Below are 23,502 nucleotides of genomic sequence, written 5' to 3' on the forward strand. Positions count from 1 at the left end.
CTAGGGCACGCAGGGAGGAGAGGATAAGGGAGAGACGTGGTCTCCTCGGGAGGAGAGGGCCTTGATCCTCTTCATGGGCTGCAGCTGTGACAACTGAATAAGAGTTTGGACCTGTGTACTGGCAAACGCTGGAAACAAAGCATGTTTTATTTGGGCCTGAAGTTTTCTTGGTTGGCGTCCTTCCAACAGACTGCGCCTTGTTATCTCCTTGAATTTGGCAAATACTTATCTTGTTCCGTTGTGGAAATTTCATCATTGTAGTTTGTTTGGTTTTTCATTTCATCTCTTATCTGCTCATTGAGTTCGGACTGTATTGCTTTCTTTTGAAGACTATTTTTGAGTACGTTTTATCTCCAACTGAGTATTACTGAACAGTGGGACCAAATTGGAGGCATTAAAGGACATTTATTTACGTTTTGGATTTTGTTACGTTTGTGTTACACCCTGGGTCATCACAGACTGCTTCTAAAATCTACAACATCTGGAAGAAGGAATACTCCTTTGTGTGTGTGTGTGTGTGTGTGTGTGTGACACCGATTTAATTATAAGGTGCCTAGTCAAGGAGAGGTTTCCTTACGATTACTATTAATTAATTTTGCAAGTGCAGCCAAAGGAAAAAAAAAAAAGGAAAAGATAAAAGGAGATGTAATAAGCATTGTAGCCTTAGCTGTGACTTTTCAAAATAACCCCGAGATAAATCCGCCTTCTAAAATGTCTTCAAAACGATTGTGAAGTTTTTCGTCAACATGAAAACTGCCTTCATGTATAGCCATTTATTTGTCTTTACATTTCGCCATGGAATATACTGGTGAGCGAGACTTAATATGACTAGTGAGTCCCAAAAATGCCCTTGAGTTTTCTAAAAAAAATGTATACAGATAGTCCTCGACTTACAACGGTTCCTTTAGTGACCATTTGAAGTTAGAACGGTGTTGAAAAGTCAATGACCATTTTTTAAGCAACGTCAATCGGAAAGCCGGATTCACTCAACAACCCTGTGACCAAATTAACAATTGCAGGGATTCCCTTAACAACTGTAGTTAACGTGGAACAAAATTCACTTAGCAAACGTTGCACTTAACACCGGGAAATTTTGGGCGCTCGGTCACCGTCGTAAGTCCAGGGACTTTCTGCACTCTCAGTGCAACCAAGCTTGTCCTTCTTATTTGGAATCTTGAGGGGAGAGGCTGGGGGGGAGGCGAAAAAAAAACCTGATTTTTTTTCTTCTTTCTTTCAGATAATCCTAGTTTGTGTTCAATTTTCCCCTAAATCTCCATGTCGGCCAGCAGCTAGCTAGGAGTTTGGTTGATGCTAGGCGACATGCCCTAAAATAGCATGGCAGAGAAATCTTGAGCTGGAATTGCAAAATGGGTGAATTTAGCATCCTTTGGAAAGCGGGGAGGGAAAAAAAAACAAAACCAGGCTTGATAGAACAGGATTGGATTGAGAATTTTGGGCCAAGTCAAAGATGTTTCTTAAAAGCTCTGGTCTGTGTTACCGGATTACTTAAATGCTTTCAGATCTTTAAATAAGCCTTCGACTAATAGTGCAAAATTGCTAAGTTATATAACTGGAAACAAAACCCGAGTCTCGAATCATTAATTTTTTTTTCAGAGTTGTGTAACACACCAATCTTGAATATGTTCCCCTATCTATCCCCACCTTCACCAAGCTTTACATATCTATCACCTTTCTAATCTTCCCATCAGGGACTTTTGCAATAAAAAACAAACACAATTTCATATCACTTTAAACTGCCTGGAGTCTCCCTGGAACGTTTTGTTGGCTATTTATTCAGAAAACGGGTCGAAGATGTGATATGTGTGTGTGTGTGTGTGTGTGTGTGTATGTATGTATGTAATGTAATGTAATGTAATGTAATGTAATATATATATACATATACTTATATATTTGCATTGCATTGCATTATGCATTGCACTGCATTATGCATTGCATTGCATTATGCATGGCATTATATATATTATATTATTATATATGTATATGTATATGTATATGTATATGTGTATGTGTATATATATATATATATATATATATATATATATATATATATATATATATATATATATATATATATAAAGAGGGGGTGAATATTTATAGCATTGTTCATTTTGAAATGCGCTACAGAAAGGCTCGAAACAAAATTAGCATCCAAAATTAGTCTTCTTGCATTGCAAAGGGAAAGCACAGATGGCCCTCAACATACGACCACAGTGGGAGACAAACTTGATGTCACTAAGGGAGAAATTTGTTGAGGGAGTTTTGCTCTGTTTTTCGACTTTTTTCGCTGCGTTTGTTAAAACGGAATCACTGCAAGTTGTTAAATTAGTCCCCCCGGTTGTTAAGGAAATTTGGTTTCCAAGTTGACTTGCTTGTCAGAATGTCGCAAACCTTCTGTGACTCTGGGATCGTCATAACTGTGAGTCAGTTGTCACGCAGCTGGATGTAACTCATGCGACTGTGGCGGATGCTGCCACGGTCATAAGTGTGAAAAATGGACATAAATCACTATTTTTCAGTACTGTTGTAACTTCGAACTGTTGTAAGTCCAGGACCACCTGTCTGATTTGATAACTGTTTATATATTGGGTTAAAAAAAAAAAACACCTATAATTCAGTATTTGTAATTTTTTCTGGCCTGGATTTAAAGCAGGGGTCTTCAGCTTTAAGACTTGTGGACTTCAACTCCCAGAATTCCTCCTCCAGTCATGTTAGCTCAGGAATTCTGGGAGTTGAAGTCCACAAGTCTTAAACTTGGCCAAGTTTGAAGACACTGGATTTAAAGGCTCCTGAAATCATGTTCTGTCTTCTTACTCCATTCCAAGAAGTGTTTCCAATACTTTTCATTTAAAACATTTATTTTTTTCTTCTCCGAAAGCTTTGTCCCCCAAAGCATTTCTGCATTCTGTTATCTCTAGCAAGGGAAACATACCAGATGGTTATGTTACAAACCAAATCCTTGAGATTTTAAAGGAGGTCACTGGAGTAATAAATTCACATTTTTTTTCCTCTCCTGCCTGATTTCCTCAGTGGTCGTTGTTGTTTTCCTTTGAATGAAACCCAAAAATAATAATGAGGAAGCTGCAATAAGGTTGAATTGGAATAGGGAACCAACCAATGCTTGATATTATCTGCACCAGCTACTTCCTGATGGTGAAGGAGAGGGAGGTGCACTATGCATTTGTGCATGGTGAAAAAAAATATGGGTGGGGGCTTATTCATTTTTGTCCATGTCAGAGAAAAGGTTGCAGTGGTTCAAGAAATATTGGGAGGCTTCTTCCTCCTTCCACAGAAGGAAGCATTATTATTAGCATTTGAGTGAGTTGATGATGCTCACCCTAACTTAATTTTGGTTGCTGCTGAATCTTGCCTGGTGTGGAGGAAGTAGCAGAACAAGGATGACTGGCAAATAACCCCTGGGGGCACTGATTATTATTATTATTATTATTATGAAGTCCGGATAGTGGACGTGGCAGTACAGTGCATAGTCCTTGATTTTCGACCATGGTTGAGCCCAAAATTTCTGTCGCTAAATGTGACCTTTGTGAATGGGGTAGGAATAGGAAAGGGAATAGAAAAGAATTTAAAAAATAGAAATAGAAATTAGAATAGAAATAGAGTAGAAGAATAGAATAGAATTTAAAAATAGAATGGAAATAGAAGATAGAATAGAATAGAGAATAGAGCAGAATAGAATAGAGAACAGAATAGAATTAAAAAATAGAAATAAAAATTAGAATAGAAATAGGGTAGAATAGAATTGAATTGAAAAATAGAATAGAAATAGAAGTTGGAATAGAATAGAAAATAGGGCAGAATAGAGTAGAGAATAGAATAAAAATAAAAAATAGAAATAAAAATTAGAATAGAAATAGGGTAGAATAGAATAGAATTGAAAAATAGAATAGAAATAGAAGTTGGAATAGAATAGAGAATAGGGCGGAATAGAGTAGAGAATAGAATAGAATTAAAATAGAAACTAGAATTGAAAGAGAGTAGAAGAATAGAAACAAAATAAAAAATAGAAATAAAAATTAGAATAGAAATACAATAGAATTAAAAAATTAAATAGAAATTAGAATAGAAATAGAGTAGAAGAATAGAATAGAATTAAAAAATGGAATAGAAATAGAAGTTAGAATAGAACTTAGAATAGAATAGAATAGAAATATGAAAGAATAGAATGGAATGGAGAGGAGAGGAAAGGAAAGGAAAGAAGAGAGAAGAGAAGAAAAGTGAATAGAACAGAATAGAATGGAATACCGTAAAATCAGGTGCAACCTGCTTAACAATCCTCTGGCTTAGCAGTGGAAATTCCGACACCAATTGTCGTAAATCAAGGACTGCCTATGCTCCACTTATAATGGTACGAAAATGTCAGATGAAATCTAAAAAGCTTACAAAACCCCTTTTGGCAAAGCTGGAACAGAATGCTTTCAACCTGGGAATATTTATTTTTACGCAAGCTGTTTGTTTTAAGGATATACTTTGTAGCTGAAAACTTCAGAAACTATTTGAAAGGTGGCACCTCCATATTCTTTCCTGCAGTTTGTTTTCTTTCTAAGGTTACATTGTCCTCTTCTGGTATTTCCTCTTCTTTTAAACTCCTCTCCCCAAACATTGTCTGGTAATTAACTGGGCATCTTCAAAGTGAAGATTTAGATTGGTGGGTTTCCCCCCCCCCCCAAACTGGATAACTTTTAAGCTACGTTGGGACTTCAACTCCCAGAATTCCCCAGTGCAGGTGGTCCTCGACTTAACAACTGTTCAAAGTTGCAACAGGCACTGAAAAAAATGTGACTTGTGACCGTTTCTCATGGTGACGGCTTTTGCAGCATCCTTCATGATCACGTGATCGACATTCTAACGCATTGGCCACTGATTCGTATTTATGATGGTTCCAATGTCCCCTTTTGTGACTTTCTGGCAAGCCAAGTCAATCTGGGAAGCCCGATGTCAAGCCCATCTTCCAAAACAAATTATTTTATTTCGGAAAGCATCAAATTGGCAAAGTCCGTGGTAATTCCGGATCTAACACAACCCGGAATTACCCCACAATATTACAAGTTAGAAACAGACCCCCAAAAGTCACATTCTCCAATAGAAGTAATTCAACGTTGCTTGATATCATAAATCTCCATCTCAAAGGGCCCAAGCACGGAAGAAAGACCACCTAGGCAAAGCACTTATCACTTGGAAACCTGACACCAGATTCACTTAACAACCGGGTGACTAACTTATCAATGGCGGGCGATTCACTTAGTGATGGCAAGAAAGGTCATAAAGTGGGGCAAACCCCACTTAACAGACGTCTCACTTAACAACAGAAATGTTGGGCCCCTTGTGGTCGTACGACGTCGAGGACTACCAGCGCACGGAGTTGTTGACTCACAGCCACGACGGGGCCCAATATTTCTGTCGCCCAGCAAGGCAGTTTTTAAGTGAATCTTGCGGCCATTAAACAAACCAGGCTTCCACCACCCACCCCATTGACTTTGTGATTTCGCTTGTCGCTGTCAGGGCTCTGGCAGTTTCCCCCATTTAAATCATGGGTCTCTAGCCGGATTTTCCAAACTTAAAGAAGATTTATTAGGAGTAGACATGCCGGCACTGCCTGGGTGCAGCCGACTCTGAGGCACATCATTCATTGTCACCCTTGACCCTGGTTTCCCCACCCACCCACCCCCTGGGTATATCATAATTCATATTCTCCAGTGGGACACATCCATAGCCAAGAGTCAACAATCATATTCTCCAAGTTAGAATTTTGCATGGCAGAAACTTCGGTTACCTATCTTTGAAAACATTTATGGAATGCAAGCTGCCCACTGCTGCCCCTTCCCTTTCTGCTGGCCACTCTAAAAGGCCCATAGACATAATGTATGAGTTGACAGCCAGAAACTGGATGGGAATGATGGGCCCTTGAACCCGGGACACTGCAAAGGGATCCTTAATGCACGCTACTTCCGCAGTGCCCCAAATTTTCATCCCATGACCCATGGGGGAATGCTGCCGACCGTCATAACTGTGAAAAGCCACCCGTATCCTGGGGCCCCTTTTGTGTTACTTTTGTGGACTCGTTAGCTCCCACGTTGACGGGCAAAGCTCGTTTTGTTCCTTTGGATTGTGTGACAGGCACTCTGACCACCTTGTCTTACATAGTTTCTCCCCTCCTGCCTAGGTCAGTCCTCTTAAAACCCGTTTAGTCGAATTAGGGAAATCTCCAGATCGGCTTTTCCAATTTCTCACCAAGTAAATAATCAGATTTAATGAAGGAGAACAAGGGAGCCTTGATCTACTTTGCTTCGAGGGAAGCCATGAAGTTTTTCTTTGTCCATTCGATGAACGGTTGAGGGAGGTCCTCCACTTACGACCATAAATGAGCCCAAACCATCCGAGGTGGGTAAAATGAGGACCCAGATTGTTGGAGGCAAGAGGCTGACTCTGTAAACTGCTCAGAGAGGGCTATATAAGTCTAAGGGCTATTGCTATTGCTTTGCCCTTCTTTCCTTCCTTCCTTCCTTCCTTCCTTCCTTCCTTCCTTCCTTCCTTCCTTCCTTCCTTCCTTCCTTCCTGTGCAGTAGTTAGAAAGCAGTATTGCAGGCTAACTCTGCCCACAAGTCAGGAGTTTGATCCTGACCAAGGTTTACTCAGCCTTCCATCCTTCCAAGGTGGGTAAAAGGAGGACCCAGATTGTTGGGGGCAAGAGGCTGATTCTGTAAACCGCTTAGAGAAGGCTGGAAAGCACCCTGAAGCGGTATATAAGTCTTAAGTGCTATTAATATTGCTTTGCTCTTCCTTCCTTCCTTCCTTCCTTCCTTCCTTCCTTCCTTCCTTCCTTCCTTCCCTCCCTCCCTCCCTCCCTCCCTCCCTCCCTTCCTTCCTTCCTTCCTTCCTGTGCAGTAGTTAGAAAGCAGTATTGCAAACTCTGCCCACTGCCAGCAGTTCGATCCTGACCAGCTCAAGATTGACTCAACTTTCTGACCCTCCGCAGTCGGTAAAACGAGGCGAGGATTGTTGGGGGCAAAGAGGCTGACTCTGTAGACTGCTTAGAGAAGGCCGTAAAACACCCTGAAGCGGCATATAAGTCTAAGGGCTATTGCTATTGCTAAGCCGGACAGTTGCTAAATGGGTTTTGCTGCCTTTTACAACCTACCTTGCCACAATCATTAAAGTGAATCACTGCAGTTCTTAAGCCACGCAATCAAAATTCAGAGGCCTGGCAACGGACTCGTATTTACGACGGTCACTGGGTCACGTGACTCCCTTTTGTGACCACCGGAGAAGCGAAGGCAACGGGGAAAACCAAATTAACATAACAACCATGCGACTAAGTTAACGACGACAGAGAAGATTCTACGGCAAGGAGGGCGATAAAAACAGAGGGGGAAAGAATTCACTTCACAGCTGTCTCACTTAGCCACAGAAACATTGGGCCCAGCTGTGGCCGTAAATGGAGGACTCCCTGCCCCAAATGTAATTTTATGAATTCATTTCATGCTGGCTCATTTTTTTCACAGGCCCCTTTTTTTTTGACCGGAAAAAATCAGAGATAAAAATCTTGGCTCGTGCACGCATCTTGAATCCATCTCCCTTTTTAAATAAGCAATGTCTTCACACGGGGATCAAATGATTACACACCCAGGTCTGCAGCCCCCCTAGGAGAGCTGTGTCATGACTTTCGTTTCCCGGAGGAAGGGTGGGATAGAAGTTTGACTAAAAAAACATAACCACTTCCTCCAGCTGATTCCGAAAGCGGAAATAAAATTCAGTACTGTATACAGATACAGTCCTGTGGGCTGGCAATCGTACCTCTCCAATTGCCTAGTTTTTTTTTTCTTCCTTCCAAATGTTCCACGCTCTGATATTTCTCTTTATTCCCCATATAAAATCCTGCCGCCTTTCATAATCGCTGCTTTTGTTCTTTGTTCTTTGCTATAAAAGTTGGTTCATTCCTGCAGTCATTCCTGGATTGACGATGACGTAATCAACCTAAATTTTATCCCAAAGGGGCTTTTTCAGGAGGCAACTGGACTTTCCTTCTCCTCTTTCTCTCCTCCTCCTCCTCTTCATCATCTTCTTCCTCCTCCTCTTCCTCCTCCTCTTCCTCTTCTTCCTCCTCTTCTTCCTCTTCCTCCTCTTCTTCCTTTTCTTCTTCTTCTTCTTCCTCTCCTCCTCTTCATATTCTTCCTCCTCCTTTTCTTCCTCCGCCTCCTCTTCCTCTCCTCCTCCTCCTCTTCTTCTTCATCTTCTTCTTCCTCCTCCTTTTTCCTCTTCCTCCTGTTCTTCCTCTTCCTCTTTTTCTTCAACCTCCTCCTCTTCTTCATCTTCTTCCTCCTCTTCTTCCTCCTCTTCCTGTTCCTCCTCTTTTTCTTCTTCCTCTCCTCCTCCTCCTCCTGTTGTTATTGTTATCATTATTATATTGCTCCCATAAATGTTTCTTTGCGGGGGGGCCTTAATCAATGGAGAATCTGAAACTTCTCCGACAGCTTTGATGGGGTGAAGACCCATCTGCCCACTCTTCGCGTGGGTGGGTGGGAGAGCTAGATTTTGGAAGCTGTCCTATATTAGCAGAAGGGGAGTGTGTGTGTGTGTGGGGGGAGTTTGCATCCCTGCAGAAAGCAAAGCAGGCCGGAAGGTAAAAAACGAATGCATGAGTCACATTCTGAGCAATCCACTCTCTCTCTCTCTCTCTCTCTCTCCCCCACCCCACAAAAAATTGTGCCATGCATTAAGACCCATCCTTCCCTCCTCCTCTCCCTCCCCTCTCCTCTTTCCCTCCATCCTCTTTCCTATGGGGTGCCCTCCCAGGGGCCTTTCTGTCCCCCCCCCCCCTTTTTAAGAAAGGCGGTCTGGGAGGGAAAAGGAGGGGGGGCGGTTTGGAAAGAGAGAAAAAGGAACCGTTTCTGCCCAGCTACATAACAGGGGGAATTGCCACCGGCTGGTTATTTTTAGCATCTGAAGTTATCTCACTGCAAGCTTGAGACACTTCTGTGGTTGCAGATGCTGGTGCATAAGGCTTGTGTGTGTTGTGGGGAGGGTTTTGTTTTTTGTTTTTTGCTTTTTTTGGGGGGGAGTGGGGTGCTTGTCCCCCTCCTCTCTTGCCAGTTCTTCGAGCAGAGGCATCTGCCAGCAGACTGACGGGTATGTTACTTTACTTTTTTTTTTTGGTGGCGGGAGGGGGGGAGATCTGGGGAAGGGGCTTGAACTCTTGAATTCTCCTTCTTGGAGACCTCTCTTCTCTCCCCCCCTCCCCCTCCTCTTTCCTTTCCCCCCCCTCCCCCCAAGCAGCTTGTGCAGGATTTGAGGAAGGGGCTTGGCCTATTTCGTTGGTTTCTGACTGGCTGAGTCAATAAATATGTGGTGAGTGTAACTATTGGTTACTTCTCTGGGTAGAACGAACATGCTTGTTGTTTACATTTTGCACCAATAACGCGTCGGATTTTATTCTTCTTTTTTTTCTTCTTCCCCTCCTTTTCTTTTTCTCCCCTTCCTCCTTCTTTTCCTCTTAACCTGCCATAATCCAGAATTTAGGTCGTGCTCGAGAATCTCGGATTTGAGAAATAGCCCAACCGAGCAGGTTTCGAACCCACCTCTTCCCATCCATCCAATTTTTTTTCTTTTCTTTTCTTTTTTCTTTTTTCTTTTTTAATGGGAGGCTTTCCAAGCATCGCCGTTAAATACTTGAAAACTTAGCATTTGAAGGGCGACTGCAATTATTATTATTATTTTTAATCCTGGGATGACGGCTCGTCCTCTGTTTTGCTGGGGCTTTCTTATTGGGGGAGGGAAAGAGGAAAACGTGCTAAAAGGCTCACCTCCCCCCCTTTCAATTTCTGCAAGTGTTTTTTTTTTTTTTTTTTAAAGAAAAAGCCAGGCCAGGAAGTCAAAAATGTATCCTGGAAAATAAAAATAAAAAAAAAAAGCAGTGGCAACAAAAACCTCATTTTTTTAAAAAAAATATTATTATTGTTGTTAGGAAAACTGCATGGATGTGTCATTGTAGGCAGCAGGGGCTTGGTTTCATTTGAGATATTATTATTTTTTTTAACCTTCGCTTCTAAAAAATCTGCAAAGAGGCGTCTCTTTGGCCAAGCTCATTTAGGAGTTGAAGATTATAACCTTTTGGTGTGTGTGTGTGTGTGTGTGTGTGTGTGTGTGTGTGTGTTTTAACGGCTTACCTTCCTTGAGTTCTCTCCCTTGTGTAGAAGAAAACTTGGATATAATTCGCCTAAGTAAATAAGAGAGGAGCAGAATGCATCTAGAAAAGTTTGCATCGTTTCTGAATTCTTGCATTAGGATTTCTTTCATTCCCCACCCTCACCCCACCCCTGCTACCACAAGAAGATATTAACGGGTATCAAACAAATTTTACATACTTCCTAAGCGAGATGTTCAGCTGCTCTTTAGATAAAGTTTGTGTTTAGGCTAATTGGGAGAGTGGAGGTAGACGTAATACGGAATAACAGACTTGGAAGGGACCTGGGAGGTCTTCTATTCCAACCCCCTGCTCATGCAGCAGGCCTTAAACCATCCCAGACAAATGGTTGTCAAGTCTCTTCTTAAAAACTTCCAATGTTGGAGCATTCACAACTTCTGGTTGCAAGTCGTTCCCCTGGTTCATTGTTCTCACTGTGAGGAAATTTCTCCTTAGTTCTAGGTTGCTTCTCTCCTTGATTAGTTTCCACCCGTTGCTTCTTGTGCTTTGGAGAATATAGACTCTCCTCCTCCTCAAAGTGTTGCTCTTGGCATTAAGTAGAACTTTTCAAAGTGAGAGGTTGGCCAGCGATTCAGAGGGCTTGTTCTTCAATGGTTTGGGAGCTGGTTGGAAGCGAGTGCGCCAAGAAGCACATTTCCAGGTTGGAATAAAAAAACTGAACAAGGTCAAAGTCTCAAAGGTGTGTTTTTTTTTTTCCAAGAGGCAACTGGATTTTCTTGTTCTTCTTTGAAGACGTTACTCTCCTTACCCAAGAAAAGCTTCTTCAGCTCTTCTTGGATGAGAAGCAAAAGGTCTTCAGAGAAAAAACAAAGAAAGTCCAGTTGCCTCTTAGTTTTAGTTTACTTTATGGTCATTGCACCTCATACGACGAAATTAAATACCATCTTCAGTGTACGTTATGACTATGAAAATAAACCCAAACCCATAGCCTTCACATTCTATACATTGAATTGAAAACCCCCTGATATTGCATTAATGTTGTACTATACAGTAGAATGCAATAGAGCTCCTGACCTGGGATAGAAGCTGTTTTTCAGCCTATTTGTCCTTGTTTTTATTATTATCCTGTACCGTCTGCCAGATGGTAATAGTTCAAAAAAAAGGGGGGGTGCCCAGCATGAGATGGATCTTTGAGGATGTTTTGAACTTTCTTAAGGCAACGGGAGTGATAAAGCTCTTCCAAAGAGGGGAGAGGGCAACCCATGATCCTCTGGGCAATGATGTTCACCCTCTGGAGCGCTTTCCTATCTGCCCCTGTGCAATTGGCAAACCATACAGAGGTGCAGTAAGTTAAGATACTCTCTCTGGTGCAGCGGTAGAAGGTCCCCAGCAGTTTTCCATTCAGTTATTGTTTCCTAAGAAGCCTCAGGTAGTCTAATCTCTGCTGGGCCCTTTTAACCAGGGCTGCAATGTGAGCACCCCAGGTCAGGTCCTCTTTCAGGGTAACACCCAGAAACTTTAAAATTAAAAAAAAAAAAAAAAAAAGCACTTGGATGCCTGAGAATCTCCATAGACAACAAGGCCAAAGGGAGCCCAGGAGGGGTTGCAGCTCAGAGTCCCTGAAGAGGAAGCTGTAAAAAGATGTTTGTAAGATTGCCAAGGAGATGCCTGTAAGCAGGATATATGTGGGCCACAATCCATCCCCCCTATCCACGCGAAGTGAAAACAAGTGAAATTAAGAGGATGAATGGATTGTTTGTCCTCCGGAAGCATTGGAGAGGCTAATTATGACAATGATCTGAAACAGATTGTTCCACTTTTTTTTTCAGTGGAACAATCCACTGGGTAGTTGGATAACAGTGATTATTTTATCTGTTGTTATATTTTATTCATACATACCCTGCTGGAAGCCAATCAAAGCAGGCTGCAACCTAGAACGAAGGAGACATTTCCTGACAGCGAGAACAATTGCCTTCAGAACTTGTAGGTGCTCCATCACTGGAGGTTTTTATGAAGAGACTGGACAGCCCCTTGTCTGGAATGGTGTAGTGTCTCCTGGGTGAGCAGGGGGCTGGACTAGAGGACCTCCAAGGTCCCTTCCAGCTCTGTTACTCTGTATTTAAGGTACAGCACTGTCTCAGTTTGTGATAGGACTATTACTCACCCACTGTCATCCATGAAGTCAACTATTCCTGGACATGGGATTCAATTCACGCTTTATTTCCTTTTTGTTCTTCTCTGGTTTTGTTCTTCTCTGAAGTGCTGAGGGATATAATTGCTTATTCTTACTCCTTATTTCGATCTTAGCTTGTAAGCTGCCTAGACTGGCTTTTACATACCAGCTGATTAAATTGATCAGTCAATCTTGATTTAGGGACCAAATGAACAATGAATTGTTTTATGTTATTGTTATTGTATGCTGGTCTTTTATTGTGGTTGATCTTGGACAAGGAAGGAAGGAGGGAGGGAGGGAGGGAGGGAGGGAGGGAGGGAGGAAGGAAGGAAGGAAGGAAGGAAGGAAGGAAGGAAGGAAGGAAGGAAGGAAGGAAGGAAGGAAGGAAGGAAGGAAGTCACTGGATTTCCATGTTTGCTAGCTACTTCAGCTACTTCCGTATTTGTTAGGCACTTTAGTGGCATCCATCTAGATTTCAGGCCCACTGAACAAAGTTTTCAATAGAACCTCCCAACACATATAATATACAATATTATATTAATTGTTCTCGCCCTTAGGAAATTTCTCCTTAGTTCTAGGTTGGATCTCTCCTTGGTTAGTTTCCACCCATTGCTTCTTGTTCTGCCTTTAGGTTGATCCCCTCTTCTTTGTGGCAGCCCCTCAACTATTGGAAGACTGCTGTTATATCCCCCCTAGTCCTTCTTTTGATTAGTCTAGACATACATATTGCTTGTATCTCTACAATTTACATTGTTTTATTTGTTTCCTAGTATGATTTGATTGCTTATTACTAACCTATGACTATCACTAAGTGTTGTATCTTATGATTCTTGATGAATGTATTTTATTTTTTTATTTTTATGTACCCTGAGAGCTTATGCACCAAAGACAAATTCCTTGTGTGTCCAATCACACTTGGCCAATAAAGAATTCTATTCTATGCTCAATTCCTACAACCCTTCTTCATGTGTTTTAGCCTCCAGCCCCCTAATCACCTTGATTGCTCTTCTTTGCATTCTTTCCAGAGTCTCAACATCTTTCGTTGCTGTTTTGTCCTTAAGAACAAAACAGACAGTCTTCCTCAGGTTCCTGAAGAATTTGAGAAGGAAGGGGAAGACTTTCAGTTAGATGAAGAAGAGGAGGATAAAGAAATCCATTGGGAGTTGACCTAAGCTATGTTTAGCCTTTAGCCTCCAAAGGCATCTTAAGAGTCCGTAGATGATTACGAGAGCTCCTATAAAGTAGCAGCAAAGAGAGAGTGTTCCGTTTAATCGCCTTTGCTAGCCCTCCTAACGATAGCCACAGGGCCTGCCATCTGTTCGGATCCATGGCGGTTCGTTTTCAGAGGCGTGCCTCAATTGGTTTTGGCCAAATCCTGAACATTAGCTGGCATTGTGTAGCACTTAATTTTTATGCAGTTGCTTTCCCCCAAAAGGCCAATAATCCTAAACTGGTTTTGTGGTCGGATGGCCCAGTTCCACTTCATCTTGAGAGGAAAACCCAGTGTTTGGATCCTTTCAAACAGCCCAGGTCCGGGTTTCTCAACTTTAAGGTGGGTGGACTTCCAACTTCCAGAATTCCCCAGCCACGAATCATCCATCTTAAAGTTTCCACAGGTTGGGAGAGGAAGAAAGAGGCATTATTTGTATATATTAGAACCTGATCTGCTCCTGGGTAATTTAACTATGTATTTAATTGGATGTCAGTACTTCTAAGGCGAAGTCTTTTTTTAAAAAATTAATAAATGGAGAACTTTTGGGGGGATTCATGGTGAACTAGATGTCGCTGGAAGAGTGTGGACTGCATTGTGGCAGAGATCAGTGGCCAGACAGTGAATTCTGGCTGACAAAATCTCTCTTGGAAAAGGAGAGATTGTGAGATCGCCCATTCTGATACTCCGGACAGCTGCTTTATATGAGTAGACTGCGGGAAATGAGGTTTTTGTGATCAGCTTGTGATTTGAGCAGCTGAGAGTTGAGGGATTTCAATCAAGTTCAGATCTGTAATATCGGCTATTTTATTTTGTTTTAGGTTTTTTTTTTATCCCATCTTTGTTATTTACGGACATATCATTCGCCGAGCCTGATTTCTTAATCACTTTCAGAAATTGCTTCTTAATGATTTTTTAACTATCAGGAAGCTTTGCAACAGCATATTATAGAGCACTGGGTATGTCTCCATCAATCCTTAGTAAAATAAGTTTTAAATATAATTTAAATGCCTCAAAATATTACATATTTATTTTTTGGAAGAAAACAGCAAATGGTTGAGTAGAACTGGTTTTGGAAAGTTACCAATGGACTAGGAGTCTAGATGAATTTGAAATAAGGTATTGAAATTAATTTTAAGAATCCTTCCTATGGATAAATGCTGTTGTTTTGAAGTAATTGAATTAAAAACAACATGCTATGATGGGACTTTGAAGGCTGGGTGCTAGAGGAACCCAAAAGAATGAAATATTGCAATTAAAGGGGAAGAATACTTAAATTTGGCTTATTAATACAGGATGGAGCAAAATATATTGACATTGGATGAACTGAAAAATATTTGTGAACAATGGAGCCAGAAGATAATTTGAATAGTGTCTGCCATTATAAATAAACTGTGTTTGTATGACTGATTTAAAAGTGGATTTAAAAATGACAGGCTGTAAGAATAATGTAGAAAAAGTTGTTATACTGGATATACAAATGAAACCTGCTGATGTCTTAATAATTAAAAGGGATATACAAATAACAAACCAATTGAATGACCTGGACAATTTTCCTATACTGAATTTCAAAAGAGATTTGTTAAAATTGTAAATAATTTTGTGTGGGGCAAAGAAACAAAGATAAAACAAATGAATTCATTGTTTGAAGGGACTAAAGATCAAGATTGTTAAAAGTAAAAGGAAGGAATTTAAAGTTAGATTATTTGATCAAGGTTAACATAGATATGTTATTATCCCCGGTAACCCTTAATGGACTTTGCCAATCAGAACTGAATGACATGGTTTTAAGGATTTATTTATAGATAAAGGATGAAGTATGGGGAAAAATATTGTTCCTTGTATTTTAAGAGAAGGAGATAAGTTACTGAAATTGTTTACATTTGTGATGAAGGAGAAAGTAGTTTACGTACTTTTCATTTTCTGTATTCTTTCTTTTCTATTTTTTTTTTTTTTGAATTTGTAATTTTTTTGAACTTTGCAAACCACACAATGCTGGCACTTACAATGTTCGAATTTTTATGAACCGCAACTCTGCAGCTAGTTCACTCCTTTGCTTGGAGTTCCATAAGAGATTTCTTTTTTTAAAATCATTTTTAAACGGTGCGTTGTACGATGCTATCTGTAGATAGAATCACTGTTATCGAAGGATTTCCTGAGACTCGAATACGGGTGCCTTCCTGGTGAAAAAAAAAGGTTGTGAAAGCTTATTTTAACATTTCTTCTGTTTTTATACCATCTACACCTGCAGCCTTACAATTCTTCAATTGAGGTTTCACTTAGGTTTCCCTTTCATCCGCTTTTTCTTGGACGTTGAAACCTGTAAGCGTTTGCTTCAGTTTCCATTTTTTAGTATATTATTGTCTTGTCCGTACAAATCTCTAAAATCCTTCTTTAGTCTTCCTCATTTGATTTTACCCCTTTTACTTCTAATTCACTTCGTTCTATTGGCAGCTTCTTGTTTAGCCCTCTATCCAGTTTAAAAACTTGTTTTGATGATCAACCCCCCCCCCTTCATTTTCTCTGCCTCTTAATCAGTGATAACCACTTTGCAATTCTCTTTTCTTCATTATTTCTTAATAATATTTCTTAATAATAAAGAAAAGAGATATTTCTTAATAACAGAGTTGGAAGGGACCTTGGAGGTCTTCTAGTCCAACCCCCTGCTTAGGCAGGAAAATCCTGTGCCATTTCTGTCTAGCTTTCGTGCCTTTCTGGCATATTTTTTTTCCTCCTGATGCCAAGTTCTAAAATAAATCCTCCCCCCCCCCCGAATTTTAGCTTTGTAATTTTGAAGTCCCTTGTTGTCCCCTTCTTAGGCGGAGAAGCGACAAACAATATGTTAACTATCTTAAATCCACACATCAGTGAAGGCAAACCCAAATCACAGGAGCTGACGTTCGTTGGCGTTTTCTCTTTAGTGATAGATCGGTTAAGGAATTAATTGTCGCGCTTGTTGTTTCGAAACAGTGATAGCAACTGTTGTATTTTGAAACGGGCCCAACTCTGTCTGCCGTTACTGCACTTATGCATATGCTATCAAGATTAAGTCTGCTGACATTGTCATAATATTTTGGATATACACTTCCACATATTCATTTTCCAGCTGGTTCTCCGTCATCGGCTCTCTGCCTATAAGTAAAAACAGTATTGAAATTGAAGGCAGGCATTTGTTTCCCTCTCTCGTGATTTTAACCTTACCCCTCCCTCCTCTTTCTTCCCTCCCCCACCCCCGTCCCCAAAGCCAGGTTGTCTTGTTCATTTCCTGCAAGATACTCATAGCTTTATGACCTAAGCACCAGAGCTCACTGTAACAGCATTGCCAAAAAGGCATTAAGAGTTGTAAATCTAATCTTAGGAAGCTTCTCTTCTGGAAATATTGAATTGCTAACTAGGGCATTCAAAACCTTTGCTAGACCAATGCTCGAATACAGCTCATCGGTCTGGAATCCACACTGCATATCAGACATTAATACAATTGAGCAAGTCCAGAAGTATTTCACGAGAAGAGTACTTACACTCCTCTGCTCACAGTAGAATACCCTATGTCACCAGACTTGAAATTTGGGGCTTGGACAATCTTGAAATACACCGCCTACTGTTGGACTTAAGTGTAGTACACAAAATTATCCGCTACAGTGGCTACTTCAGCTTCAACCGTAACAATACAAGAGCACACAATAGATAGAAACTTAATGTTAACCGCTCCCAACTTGATTGCAGAAAGTACGACTTCAGCAACAGAGTGGTCAATGCCTGGAATGCACTACCTGACTCTGTTGTTTCATCCTCAAACCTTTAACCTCAAACTATCCACTATTGACCTCACCCCATTCCTAAGAGGTCTGTAAGGGGCGTGCATAAGTGCACCATCGTGCCTCCCGTCCCTGTCCTATTGTCCCCATTTAATCGTACCTATTTCCTGTATTCTTACTCATGTTTATACTTATACCTATTATTTTGTAAGCGATTGACAAATCAAATCAAATCAATCAATCAATAAAAATGCTGTGGATAGCATCAGCTGGCTGGGGAATTCTGGGAGTTGAAGTCCACGCATCTTAAAGGGACGAAGGTTGAGAAGGCCACCACACCTTTTCAAGTTGTTACGGTTAAGGAACTTAAAACATGCCGGCCTGGGGATTCTGGGAGTTGAAGTCCACACGTCTTAAAGGGATGAAGGTTTAGAGGTACACCCCTTTCCAAGTTGCTATGGTTGAAAAACAAAAAGCATGCCGACTGGGGGATTCTGGGAGTTGAAGTCCAGCCATCTTAAAGTCACCAAGGTTGACAAAACATTCAGGGTAAGACTGAGCAAAATTCTTTGTAAATAAAGTCGCTCTTTGTTGCTGATTTGGTTTGCAGAGGTTTTTTTTTTTCTGCCCTTGTTAATCCATCTGGAAGTTGGAATATCTTGTTGGAGGGCTCAAGAAAACTGTTCATGCAGATTTGCGCATATGTTTGGGGAGAGGTTTACCAGTACTGGAAGGGGTCATAATATCAGAACAACTTCACACTGCTGACAATACTGTATAACTACCACACCCTCAAGGCTGAGCTGGAGCCCAAAAAAAAAAAATTGCTGGCTCTGGAAGAAGATGCATGAATAGATGGCCTGTTAACAATTCTTTCCTTTTCCAGTTTGCATTCTTCTCTGCTTTGCTTAAGATTCCCCCAAGCATTTGTTCCAATCTCGGTGGATTTGGGAATAATGTTTTAAAAGCAGGAATGTTGTAAGCTTGGTGCGCGCTTTCTTTGTTACTGTAGTAGCCATGGTAGTTGATGATTCATGGTTTAATCTCACATATGAAGGCAAATAAAGGTGTCCCAGGAAGTTGCATGTTCAAATCTGGGTCAATCATCTGAGCTTTCAAATTCGTGCTGGAGCCCATCCTCAGGTAGCTTCTCTCTACAAGAATGTATGCTTTGGGCATCCATATTCATAGTATTTATATGGTGCCTTATTAGGTGTGGCTTCTTGGTTGATTGAGATGTTGATGGCCGGCTATTAAGCTGTTGGCTGTTGTTTCCTTGTGCTGCCAGGTTCTCAGCTCCTGATAGGCTGGTGGAAAATCAGCCCTCCTGTCGACTGCCAAGGGGCTTCAATCATTTCCCTGGATGTTTTTGTACCTGCTTGGCCAACCATCGTAGTAGCTGCAAAATTGAATGCGTTGCGACATGAGGCTGCCATTGAGTTTGGCTCTCCTCCTTGTGTTCTTGCAATCTGGTTAGCTTCCTCCTCATCTGTCTTGCATGGTCACAGGGGCAATCCACGCAGGGGATCCGGTAGATGACCTTGGAAGCGTCTCCCACCTCCAAGCGATTTTTGCAATGCATGACAAATCACTCTGATCCCAGTGACCGAGCGAGATTGGATCCATGGTTTGATCTGTTATATTCAACCCAGCCCATTGGTTCGTTCACTCAATCAATCCAAGTTTGCCTATCGCATCTGGTTTTCTCCCTCTTCTTTCTTCTGTGGATTCAACCCAAAATGTTTGAGAACTTGCTGACCCCAGGCAGGTTTCTGTATTCTTAAATGTGAAGGATCCACACTGTTCGCTCAGTTCGCTCACCCCTTCCTGGGTTGAAGGGCCGTTGTGTTTGTGACCATCCCAACGGAATGAATCTGCTTCCCTTTGTTCTTTTATTGGCAAGTCCCCCCCACTTGGATGATATGTGGCGTTCTGTCCATGAATAATCAGCAAGTAGCAAGAACACAAGGAGTTACAGATGCAAACCTCTGGCGGTGAGAACATCTCCACTGGGCATATCATAAATCACAGAATGGGAAGGGACCATTTGGGCTGCTGGGTCCAGACATCTGCTCAATATAAGAAACCGAAGGAAAACCTCCCTGAGAGATGGCTGCCCAGATTGTGCTCGGGTCGCACCCAGAGAAAGAAAGTTCGTGACCTCCAACCGTGCTGTTCCCACTGTTGACAAACCTCAAGGACAATCTTGCCTTAGGCAGGCTGAGCATCAGTCAATCCTACACTGTCAGTCCGCCTAGGTAGAAATCAGCTCCATAGGAACCTAACCTAACGATCAGATATCAGCCTAAAGCTATCAACCAAACTATCAAGTATCAACCTAAAACTTTCAACCAAATTGTCGAGAATCGATCTAAAACTATTAACTGAAATATCAAATATCAACCTGAAACTATCCTCCGAACTATCAGGAATCAACCTAAAACTATCAAACGATCAAGCATCAACTAAAATTGTCAACCAAACTATCAGGAATCAACCTAAAACTGTCAACCCATCAAGAATCAACCTAAAACTGTCAACCGATCAAGAATCAACCTAAAGTCTCAACCGATCAAGAATCAACCTAAAACTGTCAACCGATCAAGAATCAACCTAAAACTGTCAACTGATCAAGAATCAACTTAAAACTGTCAACCGATCAAGAATCAACCTAAAACTCTCAACCGATCAAGAATCAACCTAAAACTCTCAACCGATCAAGAATCAACCTAAAACTCTCAACCGATCAAGCATCAACCTAGATCCAACCCAGACCAAAGGAGAAATTTCCTAACAGTGAGAACAACTAATCCGTGGAACAACTTCCCTCCAGAAGTTGTGGGTGCTCCATCACTAGAGATTTTTAGAGATTGGACAGCCATTTGTCTGAAATGATATAGTTTCCTGCTTGAGCAGGGGGTTGGATTAGAAGACCTCTAAGGCCACTTCTGACTCTGTTATTCTTGGACCTCTTCACATCCCACAAGAACTGATTTTAAACTCTAGAACAGGGGCCTCCAAACTTGACAACTTTAAGACTCGTGGGCTTCAGCTCCCAGAATTCCCCAGCCAACATGTCTAGCTAAGGAATTCTGGGCGTTGAAGTCCACAAGTCTTAAAAGCTGCCAAATTTGAAGACCCCTGCTCTAGAACTTCAGAACATCTTTGGCCTTTAGAAGTTCCCTCACCCAGAAGACATGAACTAGGCAAATGTAATAAACCTGCCCACCAAGCGGTATCTTTCTAACAGGTAAACGGTCTCTGAATTTAGTTGAAAATACCAAATGTAGGTATCTTTTGATAGAAGATGCTTGAGTTCTTCTTGAGTTACATAAAGGACGGATGAACTAATTGGCGTTCATCTTCTGAAGTTTTTGTTTCCCGTATGCCTGTCCATCAACCTAAGGGTGCTGCTAAGACCAACCTTACTGAGTCATATATTTCTCTCATTAACAAAAGCAACCACTGGGATCTTAGGCAGGGCCTTCAGTATCTGGTGGAGAAGATCAGGAGTTGCCTACAGATGGGTGGAACAATGCACTGGAGTCTTTTGCCAGCCTCTTCAACCCCTGGCTTGCATTTCCAAATAATGGGGCATGTTTCCTGGCCTACTTCATAAATTCTCTCTGTTTCTCTTCCAGGCCGTTTCCAAGCGGGTGGGCGAGGTTGCCTGTGACATTTCTGAAGACATCTGAGAGGCTTCGAAGTCTTCATGTTGGCGGTTTTTTCCCCAAGTCAAATTTTTCATCCTTTCTCTTCGTAGAGCAGATTGGTTGAGCAAGACATTTACAATCATGAAATAGGAGGCTTACCCGAGAGTAAGCCAACACTTGTTTTTTTTTGACAGCAAGTAGGTGTAAGACTTGCTAATGATTGTTTCTCTGTTAATAGTCTCTCACCTCCGTGGAGTTATGCAAACTCTCCGTATTCCTGGATTGGACAGGAAGGTGCCTAGGTTTTGTGTTGAAGTATTCGCCTTCACAGAGGATAAAAAACACTTTCTAGAAGTCTACGGGGATTCTCAGTCAACCAGGTCATGGCTTGTCCCAAAAGTGCTTTTTTTCAAGAGGCAACTGGACTTTCTGGTTTTGTTTTTTTTATGACATTTCCCTTCTCATCTAAGGGGCTTCCTCTACTCTGACTGGATGGTGGGGAATGGAATGGAATAGAATGGAATAGAATTAGGGATAGGGATAGAACAGAACAGAACAAAATAGAGAATAGAATAGAACAGAACAGAATAGAATGTAGAATAGAATATAGAATAGAATATAGAATAGAATATAGAATAGAATAAGGGATGGGGATAGAATAGAATAGAATAGAATAGAATAGAATAGAATAGAATAGAATAGAATAGAATAGAATAGAATTCTTTATTGGCCAAGTGTGATTGGACACACAGGGAATTTGTCTTTGGTGCAAATGCTCTCAGTGTACATAAAAGAAAAGATACATTCGTCAAGAATCATAAGGTACAACCCTTAATGATAGTCATAGGGTACAATAAGCAATCAAGTCATACTAGGAAACAGTCAATATAAATTGTAAGGATACAAGCAACAAGGTTATAGTCATACAATCACAAAATGGGAAGAGATGGGTGATAAGGAGAGAAGATTAACAGTAATAGTATGCAGACTTTGTAAGTAGTTGGGCAGTGTTGAGAGAATTATTTGTTTAGCAGAGTGATGGCATTTGAGAAAAAACTGTCCTTGCGCCTAGTTGTTCTAGTGTGCAGTGTTCTATAGTGTAGTTTTGAGGGAAGGAATTGAAACAGTTTATGTCCAGGACGTGAGGGGTCTGTAGATATTTTCACTCATGCAGTATACGGGTCCTACAGCCTCTTGTTACATAACTAAGCTCCATTTCATGCCGAATAAACTAAATTATTGATGTTGTCTTAAAGAGAAAACTATCTTTAGATAGATTTTTACTCCCAAAAGCATTTTATTAAAATAAATGTGATTTTAAAAAAACCCAATTTAAATTAAAAAAAAAAATCCATTTTTTTAAAAAATCATTTTTTATCCACCCTGGCTATCTCTACACCCCTCCCTCCCTAGCTCCTTCGCACCAGGCTGTGTCAGCCCCGAAGCCACGAGAAGAGGAAAAACTACCAAAAGGAAAATGGCCTCAGTTTGGCCAACTTCAGGGTTGACGGTAAGGTCTGTGCCATGCTTCATCCTGCCTTCAAACTCCCTGCGGATGAGTAAGATGGAAGAACGTAAGTCTGACTCATGCGTTTGGATAGATGTCCACCCCCAGCAAATCTGAAGTTTGGGGGGGGGGGGGAGGGAAGAAACTGGAGAAAAGGCAAGTGACGTGGGTGCATCATGGTTTGCGTGGCTTCCGCAACGAGCCCCAACGGTGTGGGCAGCCCTTCTGTGCGTTCATCCTTAGTCATATCGTCGGATGCTTTGCAAACACTCATCTGGCTACAGACTCTGTCTAGGAGCACGCTTTGGGAAAGAGAAAAAACACGGACGAAGATTTCAAAACACAATCGCAGTCTACAGGAACCGAGGCGAGACAAGAAGCAACGGGTGGAAACTAATCAAGAAGAGAAGCAAGCTAGAACCAAGGAGAAATTTTCTGAGAGTCAAAACAATTAATCAGTGGGACAAAACTTGCCACCAGAAGTTGTAAATGCTCCAACACTGGGAGTTTTGAAGAAGAGATTTATTCATTTATTATTTTATTTATTTATTTATTATTTTATTTATTTATTTTGTCAAGCGATTGTAAGATAACAGGTATAAGTATAAACATAGTTATGAGTACCTAAATGGATACATAATAAGAAGAATAAAAAAGAAACAATAGGACAAGGACGTTGGTGCGCTTATGCACGCCCCCTACAGGCCTCTTAGGAAAGGGGTGAGGTCAATAGTAGACAGTCTTAAGGTTAAAGTTTTTGGGGTTTGGGGAAGAAACCACAGAGTCAGGTAGAGTATTCCAGACATTGACCACTCTGTTGTTGAAGTCGTATTTCCTGCCATCAAGTTTGGTGCGGTTAACCTTGAGTTTCTATCTATTGTTTGCTCTTGCGTTGTTATGGTTGAAGCTGAAGTATTCATTGACCGGTAGGACATTGCAATGTATGATTTTATATGCTCTACTTAGATCGGACCAAAGGCAGCGTAGTTTGTCTATTTGTTTGAAATGGTATAAGGGTTTCCTGCCT

The 23,502-nt window shown here is 41.1% G+C and overlaps 1 protein-coding gene across 9 annotated transcripts in view; it reads left to right on the plus strand.

Annotated features, from left to right (window-relative positions):
• The window catches only part of TAOK3 (TAO kinase 3), a 95,973-nt gene that overhangs the window by 2,100 nt on the left and 70,371 nt on the right, over nt 1–23,502 (plus strand). The window lies entirely within an intron of this gene.

The sequence above is a fragment of the Notechis scutatus genome, chromosome 13, assembly GCF_049901735.1.
Source record: "Notechis scutatus isolate UNSWTSFEM ecotype Mainland chromosome 13, rNotScu1.2, whole genome shotgun sequence".
NCBI classification, from domain to species: Eukaryota; Metazoa; Chordata; class Lepidosauria; order Squamata; family Elapidae; genus Notechis; species Notechis scutatus.